Source organism: Triturus cristatus, chromosome 7, assembly GCF_964204655.1.
Source record: "Triturus cristatus chromosome 7, aTriCri1.1, whole genome shotgun sequence".
Classification (NCBI taxonomy): Eukaryota; Metazoa; Chordata; class Amphibia; order Caudata; family Salamandridae; genus Triturus; species Triturus cristatus.
The window spans coordinates 300,705,833-300,718,023 of NC_140590.1; positions in this window are offsets into that span (position 1 = coordinate 300,705,833).

The window sequence follows — 12,191 nt, forward strand, 5'->3', positions numbered from 1 at the left end:
TATCATAACCATAGAAACAAAAGAGAAAATAGGCTTAGGCCTCATCTCATTTTGTAGTATATCACCCTCTTTGTGTAAAAGAGCCCAAACTTTTGCCAGGACCAATCAACACAGCCTCACCCTTTGGAACCTTCCTGAGAGAGCTCAGAGCCTCAGATTTTTCTACCGCACGTTGTGCTAGGGAGTCTCCACTGAGCTCTGCTCAGTTTTCTCAATTTTTTCTTCAGAAATCTACATTTTAACATCTATAGTGACATTATGTCGGAAAAGAAAGCCTTATTCAGGCCCTGTGCTTCTTGTGGAAAGAAGAGACTTTTCGTTGAGGATAAGCATGAGAGTTGTATTTACTGCTTATACCCTGAACACAAGGCCACAGACTGCAAGATTTGTCGGACCTTATCTACGAAGACTTTGCGGGACAGAGAGGGTCGATTGCTGACATGGCTGCAAAAGCTGAAGACCAGGAAGGAGGTTCTCTCTTCAGATGAGGAGGATTCAATTTCTGGCACCTCCTCCAGGAGACCAAAGAAGAGGGGTAGGTCATCTCCCTCCATCTCTGCGGAACCCCCTGTCAAAGCCCCTCACGGGATCTCTGAAAGGTCTGAGGAGGCTGGTCCCATGAAATCTCCTCACGGAAGTGTAAAGGAGAGGCAGGGACAGGCTACTGGTGTGAACACAGCCTCTAGGGACAAAAAGGAGGTTTCTATATCTTCTCCTCCGTCCCAAAAGGAAAAGCCTGCTAAGAAACACTCTGCAGGAACTCCACAGATGGTTCCTGTGAAGAAACAGCGTCCGTCGACGGTGATTAAAGCAGGTACGTCGACGACGATTTCCACGGCAAAAACTGTTTCCTTGGTGTCGTCGACGGGACCGTCGACGATGTCTGCTCCTGTTTCATCGTCTACGATAGCTTCATTCTCGTCGTCGACGACTGTTTCCATGAAGCTCCTGTCGACGGCAGTTTCGACGACGAAGACCACGGCGACGGCGTCGTCGATGCTGATGACGACGAGTTCGTCGACGAGACCATCGACGGTTGTCCCGTCGACAATGAAGAAAGCTCCGTCGACGAGCTTGCCGTCGACGAAGAAGAAGGCTCCGTCGGCGATCCTACCGTCGACGACGATTCAAGCATCGTCGACGACCTCATTGTCGACGACGATTCACACTCCGTCGACGAAGACTACCGTGCCGTCGACGATTTCATCGTCGATTTCGTCGACGCTTGGGATTCCTTCGATGACGACTCCGTCGACGGGACCGTCAACGGGACCGTCGACGGGTCAAATGTCTGGATTTTCAATACAGAGGTTGAAAATTACACCGGACATGACATCACCTAGGCGGGTTACGCCTTTACCACCATCTATGCTACTAGATGAGTCGGAGGAGGAGGATGAGGTTGAGCAGTATGGGGATGCCTACAGTCCCTCAGATCTGCATGTAAAGCAGCAAGAGACTGATACTGAGGAGTATTATGGTCAAGAGGGGCAGTAGGAACAACAATATGTTCAGCAGGAAGTACGTCCTCGCACTTTGAGATAGGACATGATAGCTTTACCAGTTGCTCTGGTTACGGACTTGCAGATGATGTTGCAGGACTACAGAGCTCGATTTCCATCACACCCTGACGTTCCACCAGTGTATCCATCTACATCAGTGGTTCCGCGAGGGCCGTCAGTGGACTTGCCACCTCTACCTAAAGACATACCGCGTACCTCACCAGTGGTGGTACCAGTAGTGGTTCCTCAAACTTCGTATCCGGACCCTACCAATGAGGATACACAGGATGTTGATACGGATGAAGAGGATGAGGTGCACGTGGTCCCACTAACTGATCCAGGGGATCCGGATGTGGATCCTGATGACACTGGAATGCAAGATCCGGATGCTGTAGGGCGGGACACGAACGTGTCGCCTCCGGCAGATATTGGGGGATTCCATAATCTTATGGAGCGTGCATCCAAACGATTTGGTCTGCCTCTCACAGTGGAACAGTCGGACTGTTTTCTTTATGACTTTAAGGCACAATACAAAAAGTCTGTCAGGTCAATTCCCATCATTGAGCATGTGTGGGATGAGGGAATCAAGATTATGCAGAACCCGGCTACTGTCATCCTGGTTCTTCCCCGGCTGGAGAAGAAATACAAGGCCCCTGAGGGCAGTCCTGCATGTCTTCTTGGACAACCGAAGCCTGACTCTGTGATATCTCAGGCCGCACAGAGCAAGTCCAAGAATCCTTCAACACCTTTGACTACGCCTCCGGATAAGGATGGCAGGCGGCTGGACAATGTAGGGAAGAGGTTTTCCACCATGGCCAGTTTGTTAGTTCGGGCAGCAAATTCATTAGCCATTCTAGGCAGGTACGACCGCCAAATGTGGTGCGACATGGAGCCGTTTATGGATCTACTAACAGACTCTAGTCAGGAGGAGGCCAAGCAAGTCCTCATGGAAGGAGAGAGATGTTCCTCTGAGGTCATTGACTGTGCTATGGACATAGCCTCTACCACTTTCAGGGCTTTGGCAGGGTTAGCGGTCTTGCGCCGTCAAGGCTGGTTAAAAGCGACCTGGTTCCGTCAGGAGGTCCAAAATAAGATCCTGGACCTTCCATTTGACGGGGAAATGCTTTTTGGCAAGCATGTCGATGAGGCCCTGCAAAGCATCAAGAACGACACGGACACAGAAAAGTCCTTAGGATCCTTGAATTATCGAAAGGTTCCATTCAGAGGAGCTCGTGGACGAGGGTTCACTTCTTACAGAGGCAACCAGCGTCAGTATTCCACGCAGTCAGGACAATCATACAAGGCTCAGTACTCGAACCAACGCCAAGGTCAATCGGCGTCTTTCTCTCGTCAGTCCCAGAGAGAACGTCAGAATCGTCAGGGACGAGACAATGCCAAGAGGCAATAGCGGCCTCCTGGCTCTGACTACTGTTCCTCCCCTACCAAGGACACCGGTTGGGGGCAGGATCTCCTATTGTCTGGACAGCTGGGTCCTTATAACATCGGACCGGTGGGTTTTGAATATTGTTCAGAGTGGCCATACGTTGGAATTCCAAGATCTTCCTCCAACGAGAGCTCCGGACGCCCGTCCCTCAAAACATCTCCGACTGTTACATCTCGAAGCCCACCAACTATTCATCAAGGGGGCGATAGAACCGGTACCTCTTTCGCAGAGGGGCAAGGGTTTCTATTCCAGGTTCTTCCTGGTTCGGAAGACGGAAGATACGTGGCGTCCTATACTAGACCTAAGGGAGCTCAACACCTATCTCATCAAGCTCTTCTTCAGGATGGTCACTCTCCAGGATATTCTCCGTCTTCTGAATCCGGGCGATTTTTTGGCGTCCCTGGATTTAGAGGATGCGTACTTCCACGTTCCAATCCACCCAGCTCACAGGCAATATCTACGCTTCACAGTAGGCAAGAGCCATTTCCAGTTCAAAGTGCTTCCGTTTGGCCTTCGGTCTGGCCTTCGGTCTGCACCTCGGATATTCACGAAGATGCTGGCACCAGTCGCTGCTTTTCTCAGAAAGCAATCGCTAGAAGTGTTCCCATACTTGGACGACTGGCTCGTCAAGGCTCCATCGCTCAAGGCAACTTCTCAAGCCGTTTCAACTTGCATTCAATTGTTCGCCCACTTGGGTCTTTAGCTCAACAGGTCCAAGTCGGTGCTGATACCCTCCAGGTCGCAAAGGTTCCTGGGAGCTATTCTGGACACGACACTATGCACCGCTCGTCCGTTGGAGGAGCGTCAACGCAAGCTGATCGCCTCCGCTCGTCAAGTGCTGCAAAGGAAATATTTGTCGGTTCGCCTGTACAAGTCCTTTCTCGGATCGATATCATCCTGCATACCATTAATACCGCATTGCAGGCTTCATATGCGTCCTCTGCAGGAGGAGTTAGACAAACAATGGCGCCAGGCAGAAGGGTCATTCAACGACAAGGTGTGGGTAACACCAGGTATGCGCAAGGCCTGCGAGTGGTGGCTGGTAAAGGAGAACATCGCAGTAGGATTAACATTCCGGACTCCACCGTCTCCTATGGTGGTGACCACAGATGCCTCCTTAGAAGGCTGGGGAGCGGTGCTCCAGGAGCTTCAAGTCAGTGGTCACTGGAGTCCAGCACAGAGCCTAAACCACATCAACCTCTTGGAGCTGATGGCCATTCGCTTAGCCTTGCTGGCGTTCCTTCCCAGAATTCAGAACCGTGCAGTGCTGGTCCGGACGGACAATACGACGGCCATGCACTACATCAACAAGCAAGGGGGAACAAGATCGCGAACTCTGTCCAAGGAGGCTCAGACGATCTGGGATTTTGCGATTTCTCACAAGATCAACCTACATGCCGAGCACCTAGCAGGATGCCTCAACATCACGGCGGATGCTCTGAGTCGTCAGACGGAAGTGACTCACGAGTGGGAGTTAGACCAAGCCACGCTGGAGGGAGTGTTCGAGATATGGGGTACTCCGACCATAGACCTCTTTGCGTCCCCGGAGAACGCCAAATGTCGGTTTTACGCAAGCAAGGTTCCCCATCGAGGATCTCTGGGGAATGCCCTTTCGATTGTTTGGTTCGGCGCATTTTGCCACGCCTTTCCTCCCATTCCCCTCATTCCTCGAGTTCTCAGGAAGATCAAGGCGGAACCGTGCAAGATGATTCTCATTGCTCCAGCGTGGGCCCAATTTGCTTGCCGCTGATTCCATCTCTCTTGTCGCGGGATCAGGGACAGGTGCTCCATCCGGATCCGAAGTCACTACACTTGACAGCGTGGCTCCTGAATACAGAGAATTCCGTCATCTGAATCTCTCCAGAGAGAGCAGGGATGTTTTGTCTCGGGCGCCAAGCACTAATAAGACGTACAGGGCAAAATGGAAGAGGTTTTGTCTGTGGTGCCAGAGGAATAAACTCCATCCTTATAAATCCCTGCCACATCAGGTTTTACCTTACATCCTGTCTGTGAGAAGTTGGCCTGATATATGATGTCACTAGTTCTAGTGTACACCTTATATCAGTCCAAATACCCTTATGGTGATTGGTTGTAAAGTCAACCTTATAGACCAGCTATCCTAGTGGTAGCATGGACAAGAGCAGTCTTAGGCTAAACTCTGAATGGCATGTGAAGCCAGCTGTGATACCATATATAATCCCTTGAATACCAAATGAAAGGACACCACAACAGATATATATATAAAATAAAGTGTATTTATTCTAGTCAAACCCTCAGCACTCTTTATGAGATTAGAGGTAAGTACAACACAGTCTTATTTATGCATACATTAAGTCACACAGGTAAGTAATACAGTTAGGCCCTAGGGGCCACGCAAACCATATACTAAGTAAGTGGTATAAGGACCACTGTCACGGAAATAGGATAGGCCTAGGCCTAGGGAATCGCTGGGGCTACACTATACTACCAAAGGTTAGGAAGTGGGAGGCCCACGGGATTCAGGTGCAGAGTGGAAACACTCACGCGTAATGCGTAAAAGTCACTAGCAATAGTACAGTTTAGAAATAGATAGATTTAGGACACTTCCGGAGTAGCTAGGAAGTCGAGACTGGAAAACTAGACACTAGGATAGTCACTATCCTGATGAGCACCGGAGTACCCAAGTTACCTAGCCCACAGGCTGCGGGTGCATAGGTGTGAAGTTGCGTCGGGTTTCGTCGTCGACTCCTATGGATGCCTGAAGAAAGATGCTGACAGGCAGTCAGTGAAGAGTGTCCGGTGGATCCCAAGGCTGGGATCAAGAAGAGAGGAGACCTGCAAGCAGAAGGGACAGAGTCAAGGTCACTAGCCAGTGACCACGTGGAACCAGGAAGGAACCAGGCGATGTCGTGAAGATTGCAGGTGAAGGTGAAGCTTGTCGCTGCAGCCACGAGGACCAGGGAACGTCGAGGACGACCAGGACCAGGAGGCGAGCTGTCCCACGAAGGCTCTTGCTGTCGGCGGCGTCGAAGTTGGACTAGGACTCACCAAGCCTTGGCAAGCGGAACCCACGCAGAACGGAGGACTTGCTTCTGGTGCAGACCAGGAAGGTCTGGGGTGCTTCTTCTTTGCAGAGAAGCGGGAGCCAGTCTGGAGGAGCCAAACCAGCGCAGAAGATTTCAGGATGCGTCGTCACAAAGGCCACTAGCCAGCGGGCAAGCAACCGGACAGACGCGGCAAGCAGGAAAATGCAGAAGGGCCCCACGCAGGACTCGTGGAGTGTGGGGGGCTGGTCTTCGGTGCAGATGGTGCTTGGGGGTGGGGCTTCTCAATCCCCGGGGCACAACTTCGAGGGTGCCTCAGAAGCTGCGCTTGAAGATACTAGCCACTTTTCCCAGGTAGCCGGTCCCACGTCTCTCGTCGCCTCCACGGATCTCAGCTCTGCTGTGGATGTGGATCAGGGTCGGAGAAGTCTGGAAGTCAAGGCTCTGGTCGGGCTCTGCAGTCGGTCCCTCGTAGAACTTTAGCAAAGCAAAGGGTAGTCTCTTGATGGTGCCTGTTTGCACAGGGTAGCCACTCCTTGGCCACAAGGGAGATTCTTCAGTCTTCTTCTTTCGTCGATTGTCGAAGGTCCAGAGTTTCTGTTCAAGTTTGCAGGTTCAGGATAATCTAAAGTCTTGAGGCCCAACTCCCACTCTTATACTAATCTGGGGGGCTGGGATACCTGCTAGGTCACGCCTTATGGGTGGGACCTGGGAGGGGGTGGTTACACCCACTTCCCTTTGTCCAGTTTCGCGCCAGAGCTGGGGCTGGAGGGCCCCAGCGCCGGTTTGAACTGGACTATGCAAGGAACACCTTGTGTGCCCCAGGCATGTCTCATTCCTTTCAGCCCACCCTGCCCCAATACACTAAAGGCTGTCTGGGGAGGTGCTAGCACCTCCCCAAGCAGGAAACCTATTGTCCAGGCCTCCCTGGCTGGGATCACTCCCAGCAGCAGGAGGTCAGACTTGTGTCGTGGCAGCAGCATCCATTTTGTGATGCTGAGGCTTTGGTCAGAGGCCAACAGTGAAGTATGATTTTAACATGTCTTTCCCTCTAGAAGGGGGGAATAATATCCTCATGTCCAGAAATGGTATGGGGGTATTATTCCACAGTGTTAGACACCTTACACGACATGTTTCGATAAAGCCAAACCATAGTTACCATAACCGTTTAAGATTATAAGGCACTTTAAGAGTATATGGTAGGCCATATCATAGAACAGCTATAATCACATGGTTCCGAAAGCTGCAGACAGGCTCAGCTCATGCTAGAGCACCATCTCACATGTTACCAAGCACTCTGCCTCCAAGATTGTTAAGGCCTGCCATAGGAGTGGCTGATAGGTACACATGTGTGTATATATAAGGTAGGTATAGGAATACTACACCTAAGCAAGGAGTGATTACACGACCTTGCCCCAGCTGAGTGATCAGCTAGTTGTGTCATAATGGAAGGCCTGGCCAGGGGTGGCACAATACATGCTGCAACCCCTGGTAGGCCTAGGGTACACCTATGCCCTGGGTACCTAAGGTACACTATACAGGGGCCAATAAGGTGACCCTAACCAATTGGGTTATGCACCTAAAGTACACAGTATGAATTTAGAGAGAGAACAGCTGGGCTGTGGGTCAGATTAGCAGGCCCACAGCCACATCTAAGTCGAAAACCAGTGAAGCAAAAGCAAAAAGTGGGGGTGAACATAGAAAGCAGACCCTACTCTCCTACACAAACTCCCCCCCCCCCCCCCCCCAAACTTAGGGACATTAAACTAACCTTGACCAGTTGAGTCTTCATGTTCTAAGTGGAAATATCTGGAGAGTCCATCTGCATTGGCATGGTCAGTCCCAGGTCTATGTTCCACTGTGAAGTCCATCCCCTGTATGGAAATGGACCACCTAAGAAGTTTGGGATTTTCACCCTTCATCTGATTTAGCCACAAGAGGAGCTTATGGTCTGTCTGAATCTTGAAGTGAGTGCCAGACAAGTATGGCCTCAGCTTCTTCAGGGCCCAAACCACAGCAAAGGCCTCCCTCTCAATAGCTGACCAACGTTTCTCTCTAGGGGTCAGCCTTCTACTTATAAAAGCAATGGGCTGGTCTTGACCATCTATATTAAGTTGTGAAAGAACAGCTCCCACACCCAACTCAGAAGCATCTGTCTGGACTGTGAACTCTTTGGAGTAGTCTGGACTTTTCAGAATAGGTGCACTCCACATGGCCTGCTTCAGGTCATCAAATGCTTTTTGACAGCTCACTGTCCACTGAACTTTCTTTGGCATCTTCTTAGAGGTAAAGTCATTAAGTGGTGTCACAATGGACCCATAGTTCTTAACAAACTTTCTGCAGTACCCAGTCAAGCGCAAGAAAGCTCTGACCTGAGTCTGGGTAATTGGAGGAGTCCAGTTCTTTATGGTCTGGATCTTGCTCTCCGGTGGTTGAACCTGACCCCCACCGACTAGGTGGCCTAGGTATACAACCTTGCTCTGCCCTATCTGGCACTTAGTGGCCTTGATAGTGAGGCCTGCCTTTTGCAGAGCCTCTAAAACATTCCTCAGGTGGACCAGGTGATCCTCCCAGGTGGAGCTAAAGACAGCAATATCATCAAGATAAGCTGCACAGTAGTCATCCATGCCTGTAAGGACTTGATTCACCAACCTTTGGAAAGTGGCAGGTGCATTCTTCAAACCAAAGGGCATTACCACAAATTGATAATGTCCTCCTGGGGTCGAGAAAGCAGTTTTGGCCTTTGCATTCTCAGCTAGTCTGATCTGCCAGTAGCCTGCTGTCAGGTCAAATGTGCTCAAAAACTTAGCAGCTGCCAGTCTGTCAATGAGCTCATCTGCCCTAGGTATTGGGTGGGCATCTTTCCTAGTGACAGCATTGAGACCACTGGAATCCACGCAAAACCTCATCTCTCTCTTACCATATTGGGTGTGAGGTTTTGGCACAAGAACTACAGGACTAGCCCAAGGGCTCTCTGAAGGTTCAATGACTCCCAGCTCCAACATCTTTTGTACCTCAACTTTTATGCAGTCCCTGACATGGTCAGGTTGCCTGTAGATTTTACTCTTCACAGGCAGACTGTCACCAGTGTCCACCTCATGGGTGCACCAGTTTGTCTGACTTGGGGTCAGAGAGAACATATGTCTGTAGGATTGCAGAACTTGTCTGCAGTCCTGTTGCTGATGATCAGTGAGGCTGTCAGAAAAAACCACACCATCAACTGAGCCATCATCAGGGTTCAACAGGTCTGGGAGAGGGTCACTCTCTTCCTCCTGCCCCTCATCTGTAGCCATGAGTAAGCCCATGTCTGCCCTGTCAACATATGCCTTCAATCTGTTGACATGAAGCACCCTGTGGGGTCTTCTGGGAGTCCCAAGATCCACCAAGTAGGTGACTTCTCCCTTTTGCTCAACAATAGTGTGGGGTCCAGACCATTTGTCTTGGAGTGCTGCTGGGGCCACTGGCTCCAACACCCACACTTTCTGCCCTGGCTGGTACACAGTCAGCACAGCCTTTTGGTCATGCCAAGCTTTTTGGAGTTCTTGGCTTGCCTCAAGGTATCTGAAAGAAACACGTTAGTTAGATTCCTCACCTTAGAATATCCCCAGGCGTCAGACTGGATCCGGAAGATTTTTCGTCAGCAATACCCCTTGCGCGTCGCTAGGGGTCGTCTGCGGCTCCGCGTCCGTCGTCGGCGTCGTGCGCCGGAATGACGTCGTCGGAGCACTTAGACGCCGCCCTCGCGCGCTGACGTCAGTTCTTCTTTTTTCCGCGCCGGTAAGCGCAGATCCGGGAGAGCTACCCCTTTAGTCAATTTTTGACTAACTTTTTGATACTTTTTGATCTTGTCTCGACTCCGGTGCCGGTAGGATGCCTGGTTTTAAAGCCTGTACGGACTGTAACCGCTTGATGTCGGTTACGGACCATCACCGCCGGTGCCTTTACTGCTTGGGCCTCGATCACGACGCGGAGTCGTGCTCGGACTGCAAGGCCCTGACCTCGAAGGCTAGACGGGAGCGGTCCCGTAAGCTTCTCGAGATTCGCCACTCGGCTCTGCGCGCCTCTCGATCCCGGTCCAAGAATCGGTCGCGGAGCCGCAGCCGACGTCACCATCGGTCGTCGGGATCCAAGTCTTCGGGTAAGTCGAAGCATTCCAAGAAGTCCAAGAGGCGACACCGCTCTTCGGACTCCCCTCGCCGGTTGCGCGACTCGTCCGAGGGTCAGGGTGGTTCCACCCCCGCGGCTCCGGCGGTGCCGCAGGCGCCGCGCACGTCCCCATACCCTCCGGTCCCTGGGACTGACGCGACGCCGGCGGAAGTCAGTGCCTTCCTCTCGGCCATGAGGAACCTGGCTCCGCCGTCGGCGCCCGCTGGTGCGCCTTCGGGCCCCGCGGACCCGACTGGGCTGCCTTGCCTGCCGGTGGCTCCGGCCCCGGCGCCGTTGACGGCTCCGGCCTCGACGCCGCAAGCGCCCGAGGGACCCGTTCTCGAGTCCCCGCCGACGCCGGTCGACCTCGTCACGCCTCCTCCGCCGGCGTCGACACCGGTACCACCCCCGACACCGACGTCGACTCCGCTCGACGTCGAGCCCCAGTTCAGTCCCACTCCGGGCCCGGCGCCGGTACGGCGTCGATGGACGCCGCGATCGGCGCCGCTAGAGACACATTATGTCTACCGCCCGGCTCCGTTACTTTCTCCTCTATACCAGGAGTCGGATGATGGGGACAACTGGGAGGGATCCGAGGATCCTATGGCCGTTCAGGCTCAACTGTCCCAGGACTGGGCAGATGAACTGGGGGAGGCCAGTGGCCTGGATACCTCTCCAGACACTGGATTTGTCTCTCCTCCGACTGTGGCTTTGGAGGAGGGCGCTGCTTTCTCTGTGGTGCTGCGCAAGACGGCCGCAGCCCTTGGGCTCGAGCTGCCTGCCGTGGCTGTGAGGACTAACGTCCTTACTGAGGTGCTTCAGTCTGCAGCAAGCTCCACTGAGCCTCTGCTGCAATTCAATGAGGCCCTCATTGACGTTCTGCAGGGCACTTGGTCCAAGCCCTCCACAGTTCCTCCTGTGGACAGGAACGTCGCCAGGCGCCACCGCCCTGCTCCGGGCGACCCCAGTTTTCTGTCCCAACACCCTACCCCTGAGAGCCTGGTTATCCAGGCCTCCACCTCCCAATCCTCTTTCCCGACCGCCCCGCCGGACCGGGATTCCAAGAGACTAGAACAGTTTGGCAAGAAGCTGTTCTCCTCCCTTAGTTTGGGCCTGCGGTCTTTGAACACCGCTTGTCTCTTGGACCGTTATTCCCACTCTCTGTGGGATGCGGTGGAGGACGCGCTGCCCCTGTGTCCGGAGGAGGTCCGGACACGACTTACCCAGGCTCTGGCCGATGGGAGGGATGCCGCGCGACATGCTATACGATGTGGGCTTGACACCACGGACTCGCTGGGTAGGGCCATTTCTACCACAGTGGCGCTTAGACGTCACGCCTGGCTGCGGTCCACGTCATTTTCGGGCGATGTCCAGAGCACTCTCATGGACAGGCCCTTTGATGGCACTCGCCTTTTTGGCGAGAAAGCGGACAGTGCGCTGAATCGCTTTAAGGACTCCCGGGCTACGGCCAAGTCCTTGGGCCTCTCGGCCCCGCGGTCGCAAACTTCCGCCTTTCGCCCCTTTCGTGGCCAAGGAAGGGGTGCCTCCTCACGTGCGCCTAGCCACCAGCCGCAGAACCAACCTGCGCACGGTCGCGGACGTGGTTTCCGCCGAGGCGGTTCTGGAGGACGACGAGGTCAGCCCACATCCACCCCGGCAGCATCCGCCTCAAAGCCTTCCTAGTCCGAGCTTTCAGGCCCATTCCACGCCAGTGGGCGGCAGAGTTCGCCATCACCTGCTCCACTGGCGGTCCATCACATCGGACAGGTGGGTGCTGCAAATCGTCCGAAGGGGCTACTCCCTCCCCTTCGAGACGACCCCTCCAGCCATGCCACCGCAGCACCACCGTATCTCGGGGGATCATTTGAATCTTCTCCACGAGGAAGTTTCGGCCCTCTTGGTCGAGCGCGTTCCGAGTCCAGAAGTAGGTCGTGGTTGTTATTCCCACTACTTTCTGGTTCCCAAGAAGGGCAAAGGGGGCCTACGCCCTATCTTGGACCTCCGGAACGTCAATGCCTTCCTCCGGAAGGAAAGGTTCAAGATGTTGACTTTGGCTCAGGTTCTAGCTGCCCTAGA